Consider the following 23,558-nt stretch of genomic DNA (forward strand, 5'->3'; position numbering starts at 1 on the left):
TCCCTGTAACTCGAACAGAATAATCGAAAACATTGAGCCCGGGATTGTCTTCACCCACCTCTTTGCTAAGCTGATCAGCTATTTCAATGTATTTTGAGCAGAATGTCAACGCTTCTGTAGAAATGTAGGCCTCTGCAATGGAACCCTCGGGTCTAGCTCTATTCCTAACATAGCCCTTGAAAGTGCCTAGCCGCCATTCAATAGAGTACATCCAGCCATACTGTACTGGACCTCTAAGTAGTGCCTCATCAGGTAGATGAACAACCAAATGCACCATCACATCAAAGAAGGCTGTAGGATATATCTTCTCAAGGCCTCATAGGATAGTTGGTATCTTCTCTCTAAGACGCTCCAAAGCATCTATCCTGATATTTCTACTGCAGAGTTCCCTGAAGAATTGTCCCAACTCTGCAACTGCTCTGTATAAGTCAGGGCGGCCCAATCCTCTACGGATAATAGGTAAAACCCTTTGAAGTAGGACGTGGCAGTCATGACTTTTCAACCCTTGTACCTTGTTTCCATATGCACTGACTCTCCTTTCAGGGTTGGAAGAAAATCCATGTGGGAATTTCACACGTGACAGGACCTGGCAGAATTCTTTTCTTTTTACCTTGTCCAAGATGTACACAGTTGGTGCCATATCCCGTGGTTTACCTTCATCTTGCACCTGCAAATCCTTTCTGATACCCAGGTGTGTCAAATCAATCCTAGATTTTAAGTATCTTTCATCTTGCCTTGAATATTAAGAAGTGTGCCGATAATGCTGTCACATATATTTTTCTTGATGTGCATCACATCAAGATTATGCCGCAGGTCCAAATCTTTCCAATACTCCAAGTCCCACAAAGTGCACCTGCGAGTAAACAATAATCTCTCTTCTGCCCTGCCATGCTTCCTTTTCCCGCTACCATTACCAGGATGGTTTCCTAGTGTAATATGCCCGACCTTCTCTAATTCCACTTGCAACTCATCGGCGGTGAGCCTCTTTGGCGCATCACGGTTTTCATGCTTTGCATTGAACACATGTCTTCGGTATTTTCTAGGATGCGGCTTGTCCTTGGCAAGGAAACGGCGGTGTCCTATGTAACAGATCTTGCTAAGTATTGCGTATGACAGCGGATTCCTGTCACAGCGAACACATGCATTGTAACCATGTGTCGTTCGCCCTGACATAGTGCCCAAAGCTGGATAATCATGGATGCACTAAATTATAACAGCACGCAGAAAGAAATCAGCTGGTGGGCTACTATATAGGTCTCGAGTGAGAACACCACTCCATAGGTGTTGAAGTTCCTCCAGGAGAGGCTCCATGAACAAATCAAAATCCTTTCCAGGACTTTTTGGACCTGGGATGAGCAAGGCCATGATGTTGTTTGATTCTTTGGTGCAGACATTTGGAGGCATGTTGTAAGGGATAACAAGCACTGGTCACATACTATATGTGGCGCTCTGGTGGCCAAATGGGTTAAATCCATCTGAAGCTCAGCCAAGTCTAATGTTTCTCGGGTCAGCAACAAACTTTTTGTGTTTATGATTGAAGGTTTTCCACTCACTACCATGAGATGGATGGCTCATTATATTCTAATCTCTGTACTCCTAGTTTCTAGAATGCCACAGAACATCCTCTCTTGTTTCAGCATCATGAAACAACCTCTGCAATCTTGGCGTAATTGGAAAATGTCTCAGAACATTATGAGGAATCCTCTTGCCCTTCCGCTTCCTGTTACGGTGTCGGCCCTTCTTTGTCGGGGTGGCGGTATCGTCGCTGGAGTCGGTTTCCGTGCCGGCGTCTTTGCCGGGGTACTTCCTTCCCTCTTCAGCACGAGCGCACCGGTCGGCCAGAACATAAAGCTCGGCCACATCCCTGACCTTGTTCATCGCCACCTCTTCATGCATCTTACAATTGTGCACATTCTGATGGAATGCACTGATCACGACGGCAAGATGAATGTCGGGGATGTTGTACTGCACCCTGAACCTTTGGATGTACTTGCGCAAGTTTTCTCCTTCCTTCTGGGGGATGATACGCAAATCACTCGCCTGGCCATGAGCTTTGTGGCCTCCCGTAAAGGCGCCAACAAACTCATGACAAAGATCCGCCCAAGAAGAAATGGAGTCCACCGGCAGGTGCATCAACCATGACATAACATTGGGCTTGAGTACCAATGGGAAGTAATTGGCAAGCACCTTATCATCACGGGCCCCGGCAGCTTGCATCATGATGGTGTAGATGCTGAGGAACTCCGATGGTGAGTCTTGCCATTGTACTTCTCGCCAACGTCGGGCTTAAACGTGTGGTGGGAGGGCCACTAGAACTGCCACAGCTCATGGGTGAAGGCCGGACAACCCACCTCGTAAGGTAGGCCACCGTAGCCTCTCGGTGTTGGGTGGTCTGTGGTGGGTCCTGCCCGCATGTCCGACTGGTGGCGCGCATCACGCCGGCGCTCGATGGTGGTTCGAGCGTCTTCATGAACTCGCTCCCGAAGAACCTGGCGTTGGTTGCTGTGAGTTCGTGGGTCGGACGATGCTATGGAGATATCATCACAAGCGTTGTCGCGACGGACCGACACCTGCGGTGGCCGGGATGGAGGAGGGGTGTGCACCATGGCGGCATCGCCTCCGGCTCGGCCTCCGCTGGCATGCGGTGGCCCGACGGAGCGACGGCCTACGAGTCCTGCCGGCCGCAACTCATCGTTGTCGGCAATGCCGACAAGGCTCCGGACGGTGGCCCTCCATTCGTAAAGCTTCTCCGCAGCGGGAGAAAAATCAAGGAGCAGCTGCGCGCGTGCTAGGGCTTCTGTTGGCGTGGGCGGCGGCGAAAGCTGTGTGGACCGCGATGCGCCTCAACTTATAACCGCGTTAGAAGGAGCCCCATCACGGCCCCGCAGCCGTTCGCCACCTCCTTCAGCACCTCGGCGCGCATGCTGGCCCTCCTCATCACGTGAAGGGCGCATGGGACTCTTCCCGGGACGGTGCCCAGGGTCACCAGCAGGGCGGCGCTGCTCATCACGCATGACCTGAGAAGAGTGCGCCGTGAGCGCCGGTGTTGGCATCTTGGAGGTCGCCGTGCCGCTGACTGGCGACATGACGGCGCCACTGGAGGGCCCCGCGCCGCCTGTGGGGGGGCCGACTCCGTCTCTGGAGCCCGCGACTGTTGACTCCTCGGCTGACGTGCGACCGACGCCGCTCACCAGCCCTAGACTACCAGGGTGATGTGGATGTTCGCAGGTTGCGCCATGGGTTCTCTCCGCGATTGGCCCGCTACTGGTCCACACCGGTACTGGCAATCCAGTCCCGGACAAACCGATCGCCGTGGCCGTCTTCTTCTTAGGAGCCATGGCAATGGGGAACAACTAGGTCAACTACTAGACCAGATTCTCACAATTGCACCCCCTACCTGGCACGCCAAAGAAGTCGGTGGGAAACGACACCTATGGGATCACAAGAATCCCTACTACAGTTGCGGGGCGTGGGGTTGTGAGAAGAGCAGGATTAGTAATTGGCACAAGGATGGTTTACCCAGGTTCCGGCCGCGAGGATGCGTAAAACCCTAGTCCTGCTTGGTGGATGTATTGAGTGTTCTTGAGCTCTTGAACAAGCTATGGGTGCTGCGTTGTTCGAAAGAGCCATATCCTTTCCCCGTACGCCATGGGCCTCCTTTTATAGGTGAAAGGGGCTGCCACAGTGGCACACAGGAGGTGGAAAGCCTACAATGCTGCGAGCTTATCGCTTGTTATTACAGGACAAGACGCATTAAATGCGTGGGTTAGGTGTCCCTTTACTTTGTCGGGGATAGGGGCGAGGACCGTCCCGTCCTTCGCTGCTCTTCCTCGCTTCGACACGTGCCCTGGCTAGTGATGCATGCGGTGCCATGTAGGCAGGCAAGCAGCTGAGGTGGCTTGGTGGTGGAGCTTCCACGAAGATCTGCATGCTGCCACGCGGGTGCATGCTGAATTGGCCTAGGAGCTGCATGTTGCCACGCATGTGCCTGCCCGACTGGTTGGGCTAGCAGCTGCATGTGAACGACGGCGGGGATACGGTGGGTGCGGGCCTGGCAGCGGCCCTGCTGTCGCCTCTGGCAAGGGTCTCGTCGGGTGGCCCGGCAAGGGTCTTGCCGGGTGGCCTGACAAGGCTCTTTTCGTGGCGTGTTGTCGTCCCCGGCAAGGATCTTGCCGGGGGTCTTGTGGGTTTCTTTGGCGAGAACCTTGGTGAGGATTGCTGCCTCTCAATCCCCATCTGATCCTGAGTATTCTTTGTCTTCACAAAGATCAGCATGCCACCATGGAGGTGCCTCCCGAGCCCTGGCCCAACGTGTGTGTTGGCGTTGGAGACCGTGGGCTCGAGGGTGGTTCGCTCCACTGGTGTGGGCGAGCTGCCCCGGCAAGGGGCTTGCCGGGGCTGCTGAGGCTGCCCTGGCAAGGGGCTTGCCGGGGCTGCTGAGGCTGCCCTTGCAAGGGTCTTGCTGGGGAAACCTGCTTCGTCCATCCGATCTCTGTGGCCTTGGTCCTTGGTGTTGTCTCGTTTATCTCGAGCCTCTGGCTTCCTTCCGACTTCCCTCCTTTGCCCTGCTACGTGCGGCCATGGCGCGTGGCTCCGACTGCCCATGCACAAGTAAAGGGGTCAGAACGAGAGCCCCTAGTTTTGTACACCAACACACCCCCGCCAGCAATGTCAAGAGGAAGGATCACCGGTGTATCCCCCGTGTCACGGGCTGGGGCGTGGGGAGAGGTAGCAGGGGGCCCGGTTTCGGGGCACCCTCGCAACATCACGACAACTGGGATCGGCCCCAGGCCCTGCGCAGGATCAGGGCGCCAGGGGCTGTGCGTGGGCATCAAGCTGGAATCCTTGGGGACGCCTGCTTCCCGAGGTTTCGCCTTCATGGGAGCCCTGCAAAACCCCATCCCTGAGAAAAAGGCGGCACGCAAGGATATCAAGAGCAAAGGTACTTACTCATCGGCAACCACGTATCTCGTCGGCTTGAGTGGCCAACGGGTGGCATCATTGGGGCACGGGGACCTCTTCCTCTTCAGGAGCGACTCAAGGCACAGGTGGGGCCGACCGGACCCCGACGGGCAATCCTCAGGAGGGGGAGCGCTCGGCGGGGCAGCCGAGGCAGAGGTCCCGAGATCAGGGGCACCCGGCAAGATCTTCTGGCTCACGGCTCCTGAGCCATCGATGGGCTCCTCGCCGCCAACAGCCACTCGGGAGCCACCACCCTGGGTGTCAGGAGCCTCTAACTCCAGATCTTGGGGTCGCGCCAGTTATGCGGCAATTCCTTCAAGGGCCCTAGGAGCCTCGGCCTTCTGGGCCACCATTAGCGTCAGGCCTCCAGAGGAGCTCTCGACAGCTGCTAGAGGCGTGCGCCCCCTGCCTCCACACTCGGGGCGCCCGCGGCAGGATCAATCAGGAGAGGAGCCACGAAGACGGGGTTCTCACAGGACCCCTCAAGAACCCTTGGGAAGCAACCCCCACTCGTCAAACAAAGGCATCTGCCCAGCAAAGGCCGCCTTGTTCGAGCACAGATAGAGAAGGCAGCCACCCCCGGAGCATCAGCAGGCTCGGTGAGGGAGTCCTCGACTAGGGGGTGTCCGGATAACCGGACTATCATCATTGGCCGGACTCCAAGACTATGAAGATACAAGATTGAATACTTCTTCCCGTGTCCGGATGGGACTTTCCTTGGCGTGGAAGGCAAGCTTGGCAATACGGATATGTAGATCTCCTACCATTGTAACCGACTCTGTGTAACCCTAGCCCTCTCCGGTGTCTATATAAACCGGAGGGTTTTAGTCCGTAGGACGAACAACCATTACAACAATCATACCATAGGCTAGCTTCTAGGATTTAGCCTCCTTGATCTCGTGGTAGATCTAATCTTGTACTACCCATATGATCAATATTAATCAAGCAGGAGTAGGGTTTTACATCCATCGAGAGGGCCCGAACCTGGGTAAAAACATCGTGTCCCTTGCCTCCTGTTACCATCCGCCTAGACGCACAGTTCGGGACCCCCTACCCGAGATCCGCCGGTTTTGACACCGACATTTGTGCTTTCATTGAGAGTTCCTCTGTGTCGTCACCGATAGGCTTGATGGCTCCTTCAATCATCAACAACGCAGTCCAGGGTGAGACTTTTCTCCCCGGACAGATCTTCGTGTTCGGCGGCTTTGCACTGCGGGCCAATTCGCTTGGCCATTTGGAGTAGATCGAAAGCTACGCCCCTGGCCATCAGGTCAGATTTGGAAGCCTAAACTTCACGGATGACATCCGCTGAGACTTGAACTTCAACGGATTCGAGCCACAGCCAAGCACTCCGCATTGTCACCATGGGCATGATTTAGCTCTGCTGCCGGACAGTGCCCCGGAGGCCGCACATAGGTCCGCTCCGACCCTTAATTCGGAACCGACCACGTAGATCGAGGACGGATGGCTAGACACCGCCTCGGGGGCTGCAACCTTTATGGCGATGGAGCCGAATACTAACCTTGTCCCTTGTAAAGCCCGTAACTCTGAGGTGTCGGACTCCTTGCCGGACTCCGAACCTCCTGCGCCCCTACCAATCAAATCTGATTGGGCGCCGATCATGGAGTTCACCGCCGCGGACATCTTTCAGCACTCACCCTTTGGCGACATCCTGAATTCGCTAAAGTATCTCTTGCTATCAGGAGAGCCCTGGCCGGACTGCGGTCAGGACGGTTGGGATGCGGACGGCGAAGAAATTCAAAGCCCACCCACCACCCACTTTGTAGCCATTGTCGACGATCTAACCGACATGCTAGACTACGACTCCGAAGACATCAACGGCATGGACGGCGATGCCGGAGACGACCAAGAACCAGCGCCTACGGGGCACTGGAAGACCACCTCGTCATACGACATATACATGGTGGACATCCCAAAGGATGGGAATGGCGAAGAAGCAGCGGAGGCAGATTCCTCCAAGAAACAGCCCAAGTGCCGGCGTCAGCGGCGCCACTCCAAATCCCGCCACAACAAGAATGGAGATTCCGGCACCGGAGATAATAACACCCCAGAGAGCACCAAAGATAACGCCCTCCAGCAAGATTCAGCACAGGAGGACAGAGAAGCCAGCCCTCACGAGAGAGCGGCAGACAAAGAGGTAGAGGATGATAATTACATGCCTCCCTCCGGAGACGAGGCAAGCCTCAACGACGACGAATTCGTCGTGCCCGAGGATCCCGTTGAAAAAGAGCGTTTTAAACGCAGGCTTATGGCCACAGCAAACAGCCTAAAGAAAAAGCAGCAACAACCCTGAGATGATCAAGACCTGCTAGCCGATAGATGGACTGAAGTCCTTGCGGCCGAAGAGTATGAACTTGAACGCTCCTCCAAAAGCTACCCAAAACGCAATTTGCTCCCCCGATTAGAGGAGGAGGCATATAAACCTTCATCACCAGCGCACAATACGGCAGACCGACCACCTCATGGCCGCGACAGAGAGGCCTCTAGGCCCTCCATCAGGACCGTACCCCGGCACCGCTCAAAAAGTACGAAGCCACGGGGGAATGCGCCGGACTTGCGAGACATATTGGAGGACAAGGCAAGACAATCAAGATTGATCTACGGATCACGTGGGCGCGCCACGATGCGAGACGACTACCGTCGCGCCAGATACAGCAACTCTGGCCGGGCCGAACACAGTAGACAAAGCTCGCTCGAGCTACGTCGTGATATTACCCAATACAGAGGCGCCGCACACCCACTATGCTTCACAGATGAAGTAATGGATCATCAAATCCCTGAAGGGTTTAAACCCGTGAACATTGAATCCTACGATGGCAGAACAGACCCCGCGGTTTGGATCGAAGACTATCTCCTCCATATCCACATGGCCCGCGGTGACGATCTTCACGCCATCAAATATCTCCCACTCAAGCTTAAAGGAGCAGCTTGACATTGGCTTAACAGCTTGCCAGCAGAGTCAATTGGGTGTTGGGAGGACCTAGAAGCCGCATTCCTTGACAACTTCCAGGGCACATATGTGCGACCACCAGACGCCGATGACCTAAGCCACATAATTCAGCAGCCAGACGAATCGGCCAGACAGTTCTGGACACGGTTCTTAACAAAAAAAAAATCAAATCATCGACTGTCCGGATGCAGAGGCCCTCGCAGCCTTCAAACATAACATCCACGACGAGTGGCTGGCACGGCACCTAGGATAGGAAAAGCCAAAATCCATGGCAGCCCTCACATCACTTATGACCCGCTTCTGTGCGGGGCAGGACAGCTGGCTAGCCCGCAGTAACAACCTCACCAAAAATTCTGGCAGTCCGGATACCAAGGACCGCAATGGCAGGTCGCGTCGAAACAAAAACAAATGCCGCGTTAACGGTGATAACACTGAGGATACGGCAGTCAACGCCGGATTCAGAGGCTCTAAACCCTGTCAGCGGAAAAAGCCATTCAAAAGAACTACTCCGGGTCCGTCCAATTTGGACCGAATACTCGACCGCTCTTGCCAGATACATGGCACCCCCGAAAAGCCAGCTAATCACACCAACAGGGATTGCTGGGTATTTAAGCAGGCAGGCAAGTTAATTGCCGAAAACAATGACAAGGGGCTGCATAGCGATGACGAGGAAGAGACCCGGCCGCCGAACAGTAGAGGACAGAAGGGTTTTCCCCCACAAGTACGGACAGTAAACATGATATACACAACCCACATACCCAAGAGGGAGCGGAAGCGCGCACTTAGGGATGTATATGCAATGGAGCCAGTCGGCCCGAAGTTCATTCCATGGTCCTCTTGCCCGATCACTTTTGATCGAAGGGATCACCCCACCAGTATCCGCCATGGCGGATTCGCCACATTGGTTTTAGACCCAATCGTCGATGGATTTCACCTTACCAGAGTCCTGATGGACGGCGGCAGCAGCCTGAACCTTCTTTATCAGGATATAGTGCGCAAGATGGGCATAGACCCCTCAAGGATTAAACCTACAAAGACGACCTTCAAAGGCGTCATACTAGGTGTAGAGGCCAATTGTACAGGCTCAGTCACACTGGAAGTGGTCTTCGGATCCCCGGATAACTTCCTAAGCGAGGAGTTAATCTTCGGCATAGTCCCGTTCCGCAGTGGCTATCACGCTCTGCTCGGACGGACCGCATTTGCAAAGTTCAACGCGATGCCGCATTACGCATACCTTAAGCTCAAGATGCCAGGCCCTCGAAGAGTCATCACGGTCAACGGAAACACTAAACGCTCCCTCCGAACGGAGGAACACACAGCGGCTCTCGCGGTAGAAGTACAGAGCAGCCTCTTAAGGCAATTTTCGAGTCCGGCCGTTAAGCGACCGGAAACGGCCAAAAGTGCCCGGAGTAACATACAACAAGACCACCTGGCACGTTCCGAGCACGCGTAGCAATGCGGCCCCAACCCCAGCCCTTGCATAATTGCAAGACCAGTCCTTCGCGTACATCATTACGCTCTGGAGATACCATGGGCATAGGGGGAGGGGCACGACCATGACAGGCCAAGAGTGCGGCTTAACCACACCAAGGGCTCCCAAGTATGTCGGTCTTTTCCTTTTTCTTTTTTCTTACCCACAGGACTCCGTTCACCAGAGGCCCTGTCCGGCAGTAGACCTGCCGAACACACGACGCAACAGCCAGGGGAGAAGAAGGGCTACGGCGAGTATCCAGGTGGTCTCCATTACGAGCATTAAATACGTTTTCATACACCAACCCACAGCCTACCCCTAGAGGGGGACATGTTTAATAGTCTTACCCCTTGCTTACCGCACTATTTGTATCGTCCTGCATTCAACGCAGAATTCCTTGAATAAACAATGCATCGCTTTTCGCTTATAATTGCATTTCCTTCTCGTATATATGTTCATTTATGACATCCTGCATCCGTACACTTTGGTACGGCCGAATACACATGCGGCTTAAGTTCCCCGCATTATGGTGTGATAAGTACGAACACTTTCACAAGTGCGGCACCCCGAACTTATAGCATTATATGCATCGGCTCCGAATCATGTCTTGGGTCAATAGTTGGGTTTGCCCGGCTCCCATGTTTTGGTACCTTACGTTCCGTTTTATCGGATAAGGTAGCACTGGGAGAACCACTGCGATTGCGCCCCGGTTGAGCTGGGCGAGCGCCTCAGTGGAGAAAGCTACAACTGACTGTCATGATAAGGCGAGAGCTGGTCCTTGTTCGAGAGGTTTTTTCGAGTCCCTAAAGACTTATGCCGCTTAGAGCGAGGAACCGGCTTTGTCCGGCCCAGGCGTGGATAGCGCCCCGAACTCGGTCTTCCGAACACTAGGGGCTTCGCCAAAATTTAAAATTATAGAATTCTATGGCTAAGTGACAGTGTTCAAGCATTATAAGTACGGTTGCCTCGTTCGTTGTGTTGAGCGCCTCCCTAGATGGACCCAAACATGGGAACAAGAGCGCTCAAGTTTATCCTGAACACCCTAGCACTAGTGGCATGGGGGCTGAAGCCGACGACTTGCCATCTCTCAGATTTGATAAACGGCCGCACAGAAGGTAATATTTTAAATTAATAAGCGTTGCTTAGCGCATACGAACATAGTTTTCAGCGCACAGGATAACATAATGCGACTTTACTCAAATATTACATCCTTGGAGCACTCATCTGCAATCATGCGGGCTCCCTTCAGGACACTCTATAATACATTTCGGGCGTGCGAACTCCTTGCCCGCTGGCGGCGCGTCCGTTGGAAGCTTCTCAGCGTCCATCCTGCCCCAGTGCACTTTTGCACGGGCAAGGGCCCGATGGGCACCTTCACTGCAGGCGGACTGCTTGACGACTTCCACCCAGGGACACGTATCCACCAGCCGCCGCACCAGGCTGAAGTAGCTCCCAGGCATGGCCTCCTTGGGCCACAACCGAACTATGAGGCCCTTCATGGCCTGTTCGGCTACCTTGTGGAGCTCGACCAGCTGCTTTAGCTGGTCGCTAAGGGGCACCGGATGTCCGGCCTCAGCATATTGAGACCCGAAGACCTTCTCCGTCGAGCTCCCCTCCTCGGCCCGGTAGAATGCGGCAGCATCGGACACGCTGCAAGGCAGATCTGCAAACGCTCCTGGAGAGCTCCGAATTCGGGTAAGTAACAGGTAATTCACATTCACATGCTTGCTTTGCATGAAAAATGCCTTACCCTCCGCTATTTTCTTCACCGCCTCAATATCCTGGAGGGCCTTATGGGCTTCGGCCTTAGTGGCTTTGGCACTCTTAAGAGCCGATGCAAGCTTGGACTCTCGAGTCTTCGAGTCGCGCTCCAAACTCTCAAGCTTTTCCACGAGAGCCTGGAGCTCTTGCTGCACCTCCGCCATCCGCGCCTCGTGCTTCTCTCGCTCAGCTCGTTCCGCGGTCGCATTACGTTCGGCCGCGGACACGGCCTCCTTCAAGGTCGCCACCTCGTTCGTGGCCCCTGGAGTACCCACGTTATCCTTGTTATTTCTCTTGCAACCAAAATCCTTTTCTGTAAGGTAAAAATTCAATACGGTGTCACTCACCTTCCTTGTCCTCGAGCTGCTTCTTGGCACGGCCGAGCTCGCTCTCGGACCGCTTGAGGTTCTGCTTCAAAGCATCGACTTCAGCAGTCAGTGCGGCAGAGGTCAGCAGCGCAGCCTGCAATCCCATATTGACATATTTTTTAGAACTCCTGCGTATATCTTTGTAAAATCCTCAGTCCGGTTTTTTCTTCCGAACACCGAACCGAGCATCAGGGGCTACTGTCTATGCGGTATTATATTACATGTCTTAAAATTCTTACCTCAAAGCCTGTTAGAAGGCTGCTGCAGGCTTCGGTCAGCCCTCTCTTGGCGAGCTGAACCTTCTGAATCACCGCACTCATGACAGTGCGGTGTTCTTCTTCGATGGAAGCGCCGTTGAGCGCCTCCAACAAGTTATCCGGTGCCTCCGGTTGGACGGCGGCCGCCGGTGTCACAGTCTTGCCCTTCTTACGAAGGGGGCGCCTGCCGGACTCCGGAACCACTGCGGGTTCCGATGTAGAGTCCGGTGCAAAGTCCCGGAGGTTGCCCTGTGGCACCTCCGGAGCCTCCCCCTCCTGGTGGGTCCCCTCCTGGGATCCCATCTCGGCGTCATCAGCGTCACGAGGGGTGGAGGCGGTCGGAAGGGAATCCATATCCGACGGGGCCAAGGACCCGCTCGATGAAGCGGGAAGATCGTCCTTGGCTGGACTATGGGTTGTATGCGGCATTAGAAGGACACCATATGGCAAAAAGAGAAATTATAAATCATCCAGGAATTCGGACACTTACGATCTTGCCAGGGGATTGGCCCTTGAGGGCCACTCCTCGTCGCCATTGTCGGCGTTGGCGGAGCAGTCCGGAGAAAGGGTCCGTCCTTTCTTGGACCCTTCGGCCGCCCCCGTTGGGGAGGCCTTCCTCTTCTTCTCTCCCCCCGCTGGGGAAGAGGCCTCTTTCTCCTCCTCCTCGGGGGAGGAGTCCGCCTTGGAGTCATCGGATGATGAGTCTGATATCACCTGGCGCCCGGAACTCCTTCGGGTTCCCGTGGCCTTTTTCTTGGCCTTCTTCTCCGGCACCACGTAAAGGGCCGGAACCAGCAGCCCCGTCAAACGGGTGTCCGCTGGGTCTTCGGGAAGGGGAGTCGGACAGTTAACCTGTTCGGACATCCTCTACCAGTCCTGTTAAAGGCATTGGGAGTTTTAGATCCCACATAGAGTCAAACTGTCAAAGAAATGAGTGTCCCATAAAGGATAACATAGCTTACCGCGCCAGCCGGGCGCTGCATGCTGAATCCGCGATCTTTAGTTGCGGATGCGGGGGCTTCTCCGCCCGTGAACAGCACCCTCCAGGCAGCTTCATACGTCGTGTCGAAGAGCCCGCTAAGGGTCCGGTGCTGTGCCGGATCAAACTCCCACAGATTGAAGGCCCGTTGTTGGCAGGGGAGAATCCGGCGGACGAGCATGACCTGGATCACGTTGACAAGCTTAAGCTTCTTGTTCACCAGGGTCTGGAGACAGGACTGGAGTCCGGTCAGCTCCTCCGAACTACCCCATAGCAAGCCCTTCTCTTTCCAGGAGGTGAGCTGCATGGGGGTACCAGATCTGAACTCGGGCGCCGCTGCCCATTTAGGGTCACACGGCTCGGTGATGTAGAACCACCCCGATTGCCACCCTTTGATGGACTCCACGAAGGCGCCCTCGAGCCAGGTGACGTTCGGCATTTTGCCCACCATGGCGCCTCCGCACTCCGCTTGGACTCCCTTCGCCACCTTCGGCTTGACATTGAAGGTCTTTAGCCACAAGACGAAGTGAGGCTGGATGCAGAGGAAGGCCTCGCACACGACGATAAACGCCGAGATGTTGAGGATGAAGTTTGGCGCCAGATCATGGAAGTCTAGGTCGTAGTAGTACATGAGCCCCCAGACGAAGGGATGAAGTGGGAAGCCCAGTCCGCGGAGGAAGTGGGGAAGAAATACGACCCTCTCATGTGGCCTGGGGGCGGGGATGAGCTGCCCCTCGTCGGGCAGCCGGTGCGCGATGTCGCTGGACAGGTATCCTGCGCCGCGCAGCTTCTCGATGTGCCCCTCCGTAATGGAGGAGGCCATCCACTTGCCTCCCGCTCCGGACATGGCTGGAGAAGGTTGAGGCGAGATGTGTGGACATGGGCGCTGGAGCTCGAGTGCGTGGAGATGGATAGGTAAAGGAGGAAGAAGGCGTAGGTAAAAAGGTGGATCCTTATCCCCTTATATATGGGCGGACGAAGACTATGCGTCCCCACCGGCCTGGTAAAACTCGCTTATCCCCCAAACGCCACAATCAATGGCGTGGTTGGGTTACCCACGTCCGTATTAATGGGAATCCCGGAATAAGGGGAACACGATCTCTGCTTCGACAAGACGTGCCAAGGAAACCGCTTCGCTAAACGCGCTGAGGTGGTATAATAAAAACGATTCAAGTAAAGGCTTGGTAGTGGTGTGACATCACACCACAAAATACGTCAGCAGATTGAACTTGTGTACATATTATTCTCTCGGTGGTGGTATGTGGACTTTATTTTACAGAGCCGGACACTATCCTGGTGTTCACAATCTCCTATGAATTACTCGGAGGAAGAACCCGCCTTGCAATGCTGAAGACAATATGCGCGCCGGACTCGTCGTCATTGAAGCCTGGTTCAGGGGCTACTGAGGGAGTCCTGGACTAGGGGGTGTCCGGATAGCCGGAGTATCATTATCGGCAGGACTCCAAGAATATGAAGATACAAGATTGAAGATTTCGTCCCGTGTCCGGATGGGACTTTCCTTGGCATGGAAGGCAAGCTTGGCAATACGGATATGTAGATCTCCTACCATTGTAACCGACTCTGTGTAACCCTAGCCCTCTCCGGTCTCTATATAAACCGGAGGGTTTTAGTCCGTAGGACGAACAACCATTACAACAATCATACCATAGGCTAGCTTAGGGTTTAGCCTCCTTGATCTCGTGGTAGATCTACTCTTGTACTACCCATATCCTCAATATTAATCAAGCAGGAGTAGGGTTTTACCTCCATCGAGAGGGCCTGAACCTGGGTAAAAACATCGTGTCCCTTGTCTCCTGTTACCATCCGCCTAGACGCACAGTTTGGGACCCCCTACCCGAGATCCGCCGGTTTTGACACCGACACTCGGGCTTGCCGGTCAGGAGTTTGAGCACCACGCTCAGGGTGTCGGTAGCCAGCGATGGCCTCTACAGCCTCATCAACTCTTCGACACGTGCGAAGTCCCACATTGGGCGAGAATTGCGCTAGAGGGGAGCAATGCACTGCCTGAAAAATTCCTTCACCACCATTGGCACCATCACTTCCAGTTCCTGAAACCTCGCCAATCTCTTCCAAACGAAAGCAAGATGCCAGTCGGAGAGCCTCTCGTGGCACCAGCCGGAGCTGGGCGAGGCCAGTGCCCCAGGAGTCTGGAGTAGGGGGCTGAACGCGCATGCATCCATAAGAAGCCACTGCTTCCGGAATCCCTTCGCAGCAGGCGAGAGCTCGAAGTCGATTCCCGAACCAGCGGTTGCGGCCACAACTTCAAACTCTACAAAAGAATACACATCCGTGACATTTTGGGCCGAACGAATTTTTTTCCTGTCATACTTATGACACTTCTATGACGATTATTGTGACAAAACACGGTATCATCATAGATGTGGTGGGTGATGTCTACTACAGAACCTTCTTCTTGTAGACGTTGTTGGGCCTGCAAGTGCACAGGTTTGTAGGACAGTAGCAAATTTCCCTCAAGTGGATAACCTAAGGTTTATCAATCCGTAGAAGGCGTAGGATGAAGATGGTCTCTCTCAAGCAACCTTGCAACCAAATAACAAAGAGTCTCTTGTGTCCCCAACACACCCAATACAATGGCAAATTGTATAGGTGCACTAGTTCGGCGAAGAGATGGTGATACAAGTGCAATATGGATGGTAGATATAGGTTTTTGTAATCTGAAAATATAAAAATAGTAAGGTAATTAATGATAAAAGTGAGCGTAAACGGTATTGCAATGATAGGAAACAAGGCCTAGGGTTCATACTTTCACTAGTGCAAGTTCTCTCAACAATAATAACATAGATAGATCATATAACAATCCCTCAACATGCAACAAAGAGTCACTCCAAAGCCACTAATAGCGGAGAACAAACGTAGAGATTATGGTAGGGTACGAAACCACCTCAAAGTTATTCTTTCAGATCAATCTATAAAAGAGTTCGTACTAGAATAACACCTTAAGACACAAATCAACCAAAACCCTAATGTCACCTAGATACTCCATTGTCACCTCGAGTATCTGTGGGCATGATTATAAGATATGCATCACCCGATCTCAGATTCATCCAACCAACACAAAGTACTTCAAAGAGGTGCCCCAAAGTTTCTGTCGGAGAGTCAAGAAAACGTGTGCCAACCCTTATGCATAGGTTCATGGGCGGAACCCGCAAGTTGGTCACCAAAACATACATCAAGAGGCATGTGATATCCCATTGTCACCACAAATAATCATGGCAAGACGTACATCAAGTGTTCTCAAATAAAGACTCAATCCGACAAGATAACTTCAAAGGGAAAACTCAATTCATCACAAGAGAGTAGAGGGGGAAATCATCATAAGATCCAACTACAATAGCAAAGCTCAGGATACATACCCTCAGCCACGAGGGTGAACTACTCCCTCCTCGTCATGGAGAGCACTGGGAGGATGAAGATGGCCACCGGTGATGGGTTCCCCCTCCCACAGGGTGCCGGAACGGACTCCCAAGAGGTTTTTGGTGGCTACAGAGGCTTGCGGCGGCGGAATTCCCGATCTATCTTGATTTTCTGATTTTTTAGGATACGTAGGCATATATAGGCGAAAGAAGTCAGTCGAGAGGTGGTCGAGGGGCCCACGAGACAGGGGGCCGCACCCTATAGGGGGGCGCCCCCCTATCTGCTGGGCTCCTCGAGGGTCTTATGACTTGATCTCCAAGCCTCCAGGATGATATTCTTCCAAAAAATCATGATGCCGAAGGTTTCATTCCGTTTGGACTTTGTTTGATATTCCTTTTCTTCGAAATACTGAAATAGGCAATAAAACAGCAATATGGGCTGGGCCTCCGGTTAATAGGTTAGTCCCAAAAAATGTAAATATGTAAAATAAAGCGCAATAACATCCAAAAGGGGTAATATAATAGTATGGAACAATAAAAAATTAGAGATACGTTGGAGATGTATCAAGCATCCCCAAGCTTAATTCATGCTCGTCCTCGAGTAGGTAAATGATAAAAAGAGAATTTTTGATGTGGAATGCTACCTAGCATAATTCATGATGTAATTTTCTTTATTATGGCATGAATGTTCAGATCCAAATGATACAAAATAAAAGTTCATATTGACATAAGAAATATTAATACTTCAAGCATACTAATCAAAGTAATCATGTCTTCTCAAAATAACATGGCCAAAGAAAGTTATCCCTACAAAATCATATAGTCTGGCTGTTGCTCTATCTTCATCACACAAAGTATTTAATCATGGACAACCCCAATGACAAGCCAAGCAATTGTTTCATACTTTAATAATCTTAAACTTTTTCAACTTTCACGCAATACATGAGCGTGAGCCATGGACATAGCACTATATGTGGAATAGAATGGTGGTTGTGGAGAAGACAAAAAAAGGAGAAGATAGTCTCACATCAACTAGGCGTATCAACCGTCTATGGAGATGCCCATTAATAGATATCAATGTGAGTGAGTAGGGATTGCCATGAAATGGATGCACTAGAGCTATAAATATATGAAAGCTCAACAAAAGAAACTAAGTGGGTGTGCATCCAACTCGCTTGCTCACGAAGACCTAGGGCACTTTGAGGAAGCCCATCATTGGAATATACAAGCCAAGTTCTATAATGAAAAATTCCCACTAGTATATGAAAGTGACAACATAGGAGACTCTCTATCATGAAGATCAGGGTGCTACTTTAAAGCACAAGTGTGGAAAAAGAGATAGTAGCATTGTCCCTTCTCTCTTTTTCTCTCATTTTAATTTTTTCTTTTTCTTTTTCCCTTTTTTTTCTTTTTTTTCTTTGGCCTTCCTTTTTTTCCTTTTTGGCCTTTCTCCTTTTTCTTTTCTTTCTTTTTTTACTTTTATTTTTTTATTTTTGTAATGTCCGAAGTCTCATCCTGACTTGTGGGGGAATCATAGTCTTCATCATCCTTTCCTCACTGGGACAATGCTCTAATAATGAAGATCATCACACTTTTATGGATTTACAACTCAAAGCTAGAACAAGATATGACTCTATATGAATGCCTCCGGTGGTGTACCGGGATATGCAATGAATCAAGAGTGACATGTATCAAAATTATGAAGGTGGCCTTGCCACAAATACAAAGTCAACTACGTGATCATGCAAAGAGCAATATGACAAAAGTAATGCGTGTCATATGAACGGAACGGTGGAAAGTTGCACGGGAATATATCTCAGAATGGCTATGGAAATGCCATAATAGGTATGTATGGTGGCTGTTTTGAGGAAGGAGTATGGTGGGTGTATGGTACCGGCGAAAGTTGCACGGTACAAGAGAGGCTAGCAATGGTGGAAGGGTGAAAGGGTGCGTATTATCCATGGACTCAACATTAATCAAAAGAACTCATGCACTTATTGCAAAAATTTAGAAGTCATCAAAAACCAAAGCACTACGCGCATGCTCCTAGGGGGATAGATTGGTAGGAAAAGACAATCGCTCGTCCCTGACCGCCACTGATAAGGAAGACAATCAATAAATAAAATTGTGCTCGAACTTCATCACAAAGTGGTTCACCATACGTGCATGCTATGGGAATCACAAACTTGAACACAAGTATTCTTTAAATTCATAATAACCCAACTAGCATAACTTTAATATGACTACCTCCATATCTGAAAACAATTATCAAGCATCAAGTTTATCATAGCATCCAATTCACTTTCTATGATAGTTTTTATTATACCCAACTTGGATGCTCATCATTCTAGGACCAACTTTATAACCATAGCAAATACCATGCTGGTCTAAAAGACTCTCATAAAGATATAAGTGAAGCATGAGAGACTAGAAATTTCTACAAAATATAACCACCGCCGTGCTCTAAAAGATATAAGTGATGCACTAGAGCAAATGGCAAACTACTCTGAAATATAGAAGTGAAGATCAATGAGTAGTCGAATAATTGTGCAACTATGTGAAGACTCTCTAACATTAAGGAATTTCAGATCTTGGTATTGTATTCAAACAGCAAGCAAAACAAAATAAAATGACAATGCAAGGATAGCACAACTCATGTGAAGAAGCAAAAACTTAGGCTCAACCGATACTAACCGATAATTGTTGAAGAAGAAAGGTGGGATGCCTACCGGGGAATCCCCAAGCTTAGATGCTTGAGACTTCTTGAAATATTATCTTGGGGTGCCTTGGGTATCCCCAAGCTTGAACTTTTGTGTCTCCTTAATTCCTCTCATATCAAGGTTTCTCTTCTTTTTATCAAAAGCTTCATCCACAACAAACTCAACAAGAACTCGTGAGATAGGTTAGTATAAACCAATGCAAAACCTTACCATTTTCTACTGTAACAAATCACTAAAATTATTAGTCAACATTGCATAATAAATGCCTCTGCATATTTAATACTCCTATCCTCAAATAGAATCATTAAACAAGCAAGCATATGCGAACAATGCAAACATAATAGCAATCTGCCAAAACAGTACAGTCTGTAAAGGATGCAAGAGTATCAATACTTACCTAACTCCAGAAAAAATGAAATAAAATTCCCACTGTAGTAAATTTATCAGAGATCATTATGCAAAAAGTTTCAACATTATATCATGCTCTGACTTTTCTAGGGAATTTTTGAAACAGCGGTAAACTTTCTGTTTTCAAACAGCAACATGTATACTAGCAAAACAAGCATGGCAAAGGCTATCCTTGACTTTTTTATTGAAACTAAAGATGCAAAGCATTATTATAAGTAACAGCAAGCAAACACTAACAAAAGAAAAATGACGCTCCAAGCAAAAGACATATCATGTGGTGAATAAAAACATAGCTCCAAGTAAAGTTACCGATGAACGAAGACGAAAGAGGGGATGCCTTCCGGGGCATACCCAAGCTTAGGCTCTTGGTTGTCCTTGAATATTACCTTGTGGTGCCTTGGGAATCCCCAAGCTTAGGCTCTTGCCACTCCTTATTCCATAGTCCATCGAATCTTTACCCAAAACTTGAAAACTCTACCACAAAAAACTCAACAGAAAACTCGTAAGCTCCGTTAGTACAAGAAAATAAAACAACCACTTAGGTACTGTAATGAACTCATTCTAAATTCATATTGGTGTAATATCTACTGTATTCCAAGTTATCTATGGTTCATACCCTCCGATACTACTCATATATTCATCAAAATAAGCAAACAACACATAGAAAACAGAATTTGTCAAAAACAGAACAGTCTGTAGTAATCTGTATCAAACGTATACTTCTGGAACTCAAAAAATCCTACCAAATTAGGAAGTCCTAAGAAATTTGTGTACCAATCCATAGCAAAAAGAATAAGATCATAAACTCGCTTCTGTGAATTAACGAAACTAATTTACTGGGTGGAAAAGTTTCTGATTTCAGCAGGATCAGCACAACTATCACCGTAAGCTATCCTAAAGGTCTTACTTGGCACTTTATTGAAACAAAAGCTATAAAACATGGTTACTACAGTAGCATAATCATGTGGACACACAAAAACAGTAAAGGTAAATATTGAGTTGTCTCCCAACAAGCGCTTTTCTTTAATGCCTTTCTAGCTAGGCATGATAATAACAATGATGCTCACATAAGAGAGAAGAATTGAAACATAACGGGAGCATCATTAAGCATATGACTAGCACATTTTGAGTCTAACCCACTTCCTATGCATAGGGATTTTATGAGAAAACAACTTATGGGAACAATAATCAACTAGCATAGGAAGGTAAAATAAGCATAGCTTCAAGATTTTAAGCACATAGAGAGGAAACTTGATATTATTGCAATTCCTACAAGCATATATTCCTCCCTCATAATAATTTTCAGTAGCATCATGAATGAATTCAACAATATAACCAGCACCTAAAGCATTCTTTTCATGATCTACAAGCATAGAAAATTTACTACTCTCCACATAAGCATAATTCTTCTCATGAATAGTAGTGGGAGCAAACTCAACAAAATAATTATCATGTGAGGTATAATCCAATTGAAAACTAAAATCATGATGACAAGTTTCATGGTTATCATTATTCCTAATAGCATACAAGTCATCACAATAATCATCATTGATAGCAACTTTGTTCTCATAATCAATTGGAACCTCTTCCGAAATAGTGGAATCATCACTAAATAAAGTTGACACTCTTCCAAATCCAATTTCATGTTCATCACGATAAGATTCAACATCCTCCAAAATAGTGGGATCACTACTTCCTAAAGTTGACACTCTTCCAAACTCACTTTCATCAATATAATCATCATAAATAGGAGGCATGCTTTCATCATAATAAATATTCTCATCAAAACTTGGGGGACTAAAAATATCATATTCATCAAACATAGCTTCCCCAAGCTTGTGGCTTTGCATATCATTAGCATCATGGATATTCAAGGAGTTCATACTAACAAAATTGCAATCATGCTCACCATTCACATATTTCATGCCAAGCATTCTATGTAATTCTTCTTCTAGCACTTGAGCACAATTTTCCTTTTCATCATACTCACAAAGATATTAAAAAGACGAAGCGTATGAGACAAACTCAATTCCATTTTTTTGTAGTTTTATTTTATAAACTAAACTAGTGATAAAACAAGAAACAAAAAGATTCAATTACAAGATCTAAAGATATACCTTCAAGCACTCACCTCCCCGACAACGGTGCCAGAAAAGAGCTTAGTTGACGGGGTGTGAGTGAGTGCCCTTTACCTAGCCTCCCCGGCAATGGCGCTAGAAAAGAGCTTGATGTCTACTACACAACCTTCTTCTTGTAGACGTTGTTGGGCCTGCAAGTGCACAGGTTTGTAGGACAGTAGCAAATTTCCTTCAAGTGGATGACCTAAGGTTTATCAATCCGTAGGAGGCGTAGGATGAAGATGGTCTCTCTCAAGCAACCCTGCAACCAAATAACAAAGAGTCTCTTGTGTCCCCAACACACCCAATACAATGGCAAATTGTATAGGTGCACTAGTTCGGCGAAGAGATGGTGATACAAGTGCAATATGGATGGTAGATATAGGTTTTCGTAATCTGAAAATATAAAAACAGCAAGGTAACTAATGATAAAAGTGAGCGTAAACGGTATTGCAATGATAGGAAACAAGGCCTAGGGTTCATACTTTCACTAGTGCAAGTTCTCTCAACAATAATAACATAGATAGATCATAAAACAATCCCTCAACATGCAACAAAGAGTCACTCTAAAGCCACTAATAGCGGAGAACAAACATAGAGATTATGGTAGGGTACAAAACCACCACAAAGTTATTCTTTCGGATCAATCTATAAAAGAGTTTGTACTAGAATAACACCTTAAGACACAAATCAACCAAAACCCTAACGTCACCTAGATACTCCATTGTCACCTCGAGTATCTGTGGGCATGATTATACGATATGCATCACACAATCTCAGATTCATCCAACCAACACAAAGTACTTCAAAGAGTGCCCCAAAGTTTCTATCGGAGAGTCAAGAAAACGTGTGCCAACCCTTATGCATAGGTTCATGGGCGGAACCCGCAAGTTGGTCGCCAAAACATACATCAAGAGGCACGTGATATCCCATTGTCACCACAGATAATCACGGCAAGACATACATCAAGTGTTCTCAAATAAAGACTCAATCCAACAAGATAACTTCAAAGGGAAAACTCAATTCATCACAAGAGAGTAGAGGGGGAGAGACATCATGAGATCCAACTACAATAGCAAAGCTCGGGATACATAAGGATCGTGCCATAGAGGGAACACGAGAGAGAACACGAGAGAGAGAGAGATCAAACACATAGCTACTGGTACATACCCTCAGCCCCGAGGATGAACTACTCCCTCCTCGTCATTTAGAGCGCCGGGATGATGAAGATGGCCACTGGTGATGGGTTCCCCCTCCGGCAGGGTGCCGGAACGGACTCCCGAGAGGTTTTTGGTGGTTGCAGAGGCTTGCGGCGGCGGAACTCCCGATCTATCTTGATTTTCTGATGTTTTTAGGGTACGTAGGCATATATAGGCGAAAGAAGTCAGTCGGGAGGTGCTCGAGGGGCCCATGAGACAGGGGGCCGCGCCCTGTAGGGAGGGGGGCTATCTCCTGGTCTCCTCAAGGGTCTTCTGACTTGATCTTCAAGCCTCCAGGATGATATTCTTCCAAAAAATCATGATGCCGAAGGTTTCATTCCGTTTGGACTCCGTTTGATATTCCTTTTCTTCGAAATACCGAAACAGGCAATAAAACAACAATATGGGCTGGGCCTCCCGTTAATAGGTTAGTCCCAAAAAATGATATAAATATGTAAAATAAAGCCCATTAACATCCAAAAGGGGTAATATAATAGCATGGAACAATAAAAAATTATAAATACGTTGGAGACGTATCAGTGGGCTCCTACTTCTATGACCAAGAAATCATGACAGAAAATGGGCTTTTCGTCCTGGGCGGGCCGGAGACGTAGCTGCATGACATTGTTTGGGCCATCCATGACGGAAAAAACCGTGGTAGAAGCGAGGGCGGGGAAAATTTCATGGAATTCCCAGTTACGGTGGGAGGTCGGGGGCTAAACGATACGCGTTTCTCTCGTACACGTACGCGCGTGTGTGCGAGGTGTTGGCTCTAACTGAACCCGAGTGAGGCGTTGGGCTCTAACTGAACCCGAGCGATTACACTGCAGGCTACGCGTTACTGAACCGGAGCGATTGATCGATGGCTGTTAACTGAACCCGATCGAGTGATTCCTTCACAACTGCTGCTAACTGAAGCCGATCGATGCTGCCTCTAGATGAACAGTGAG

Source organism: Triticum dicoccoides, chromosome 5B, assembly GCF_002162155.2.
Source record: "Triticum dicoccoides isolate Atlit2015 ecotype Zavitan chromosome 5B, WEW_v2.0, whole genome shotgun sequence".
NCBI classification, from domain to species: Eukaryota; Viridiplantae; Streptophyta; class Magnoliopsida; order Poales; family Poaceae; genus Triticum; species Triticum dicoccoides.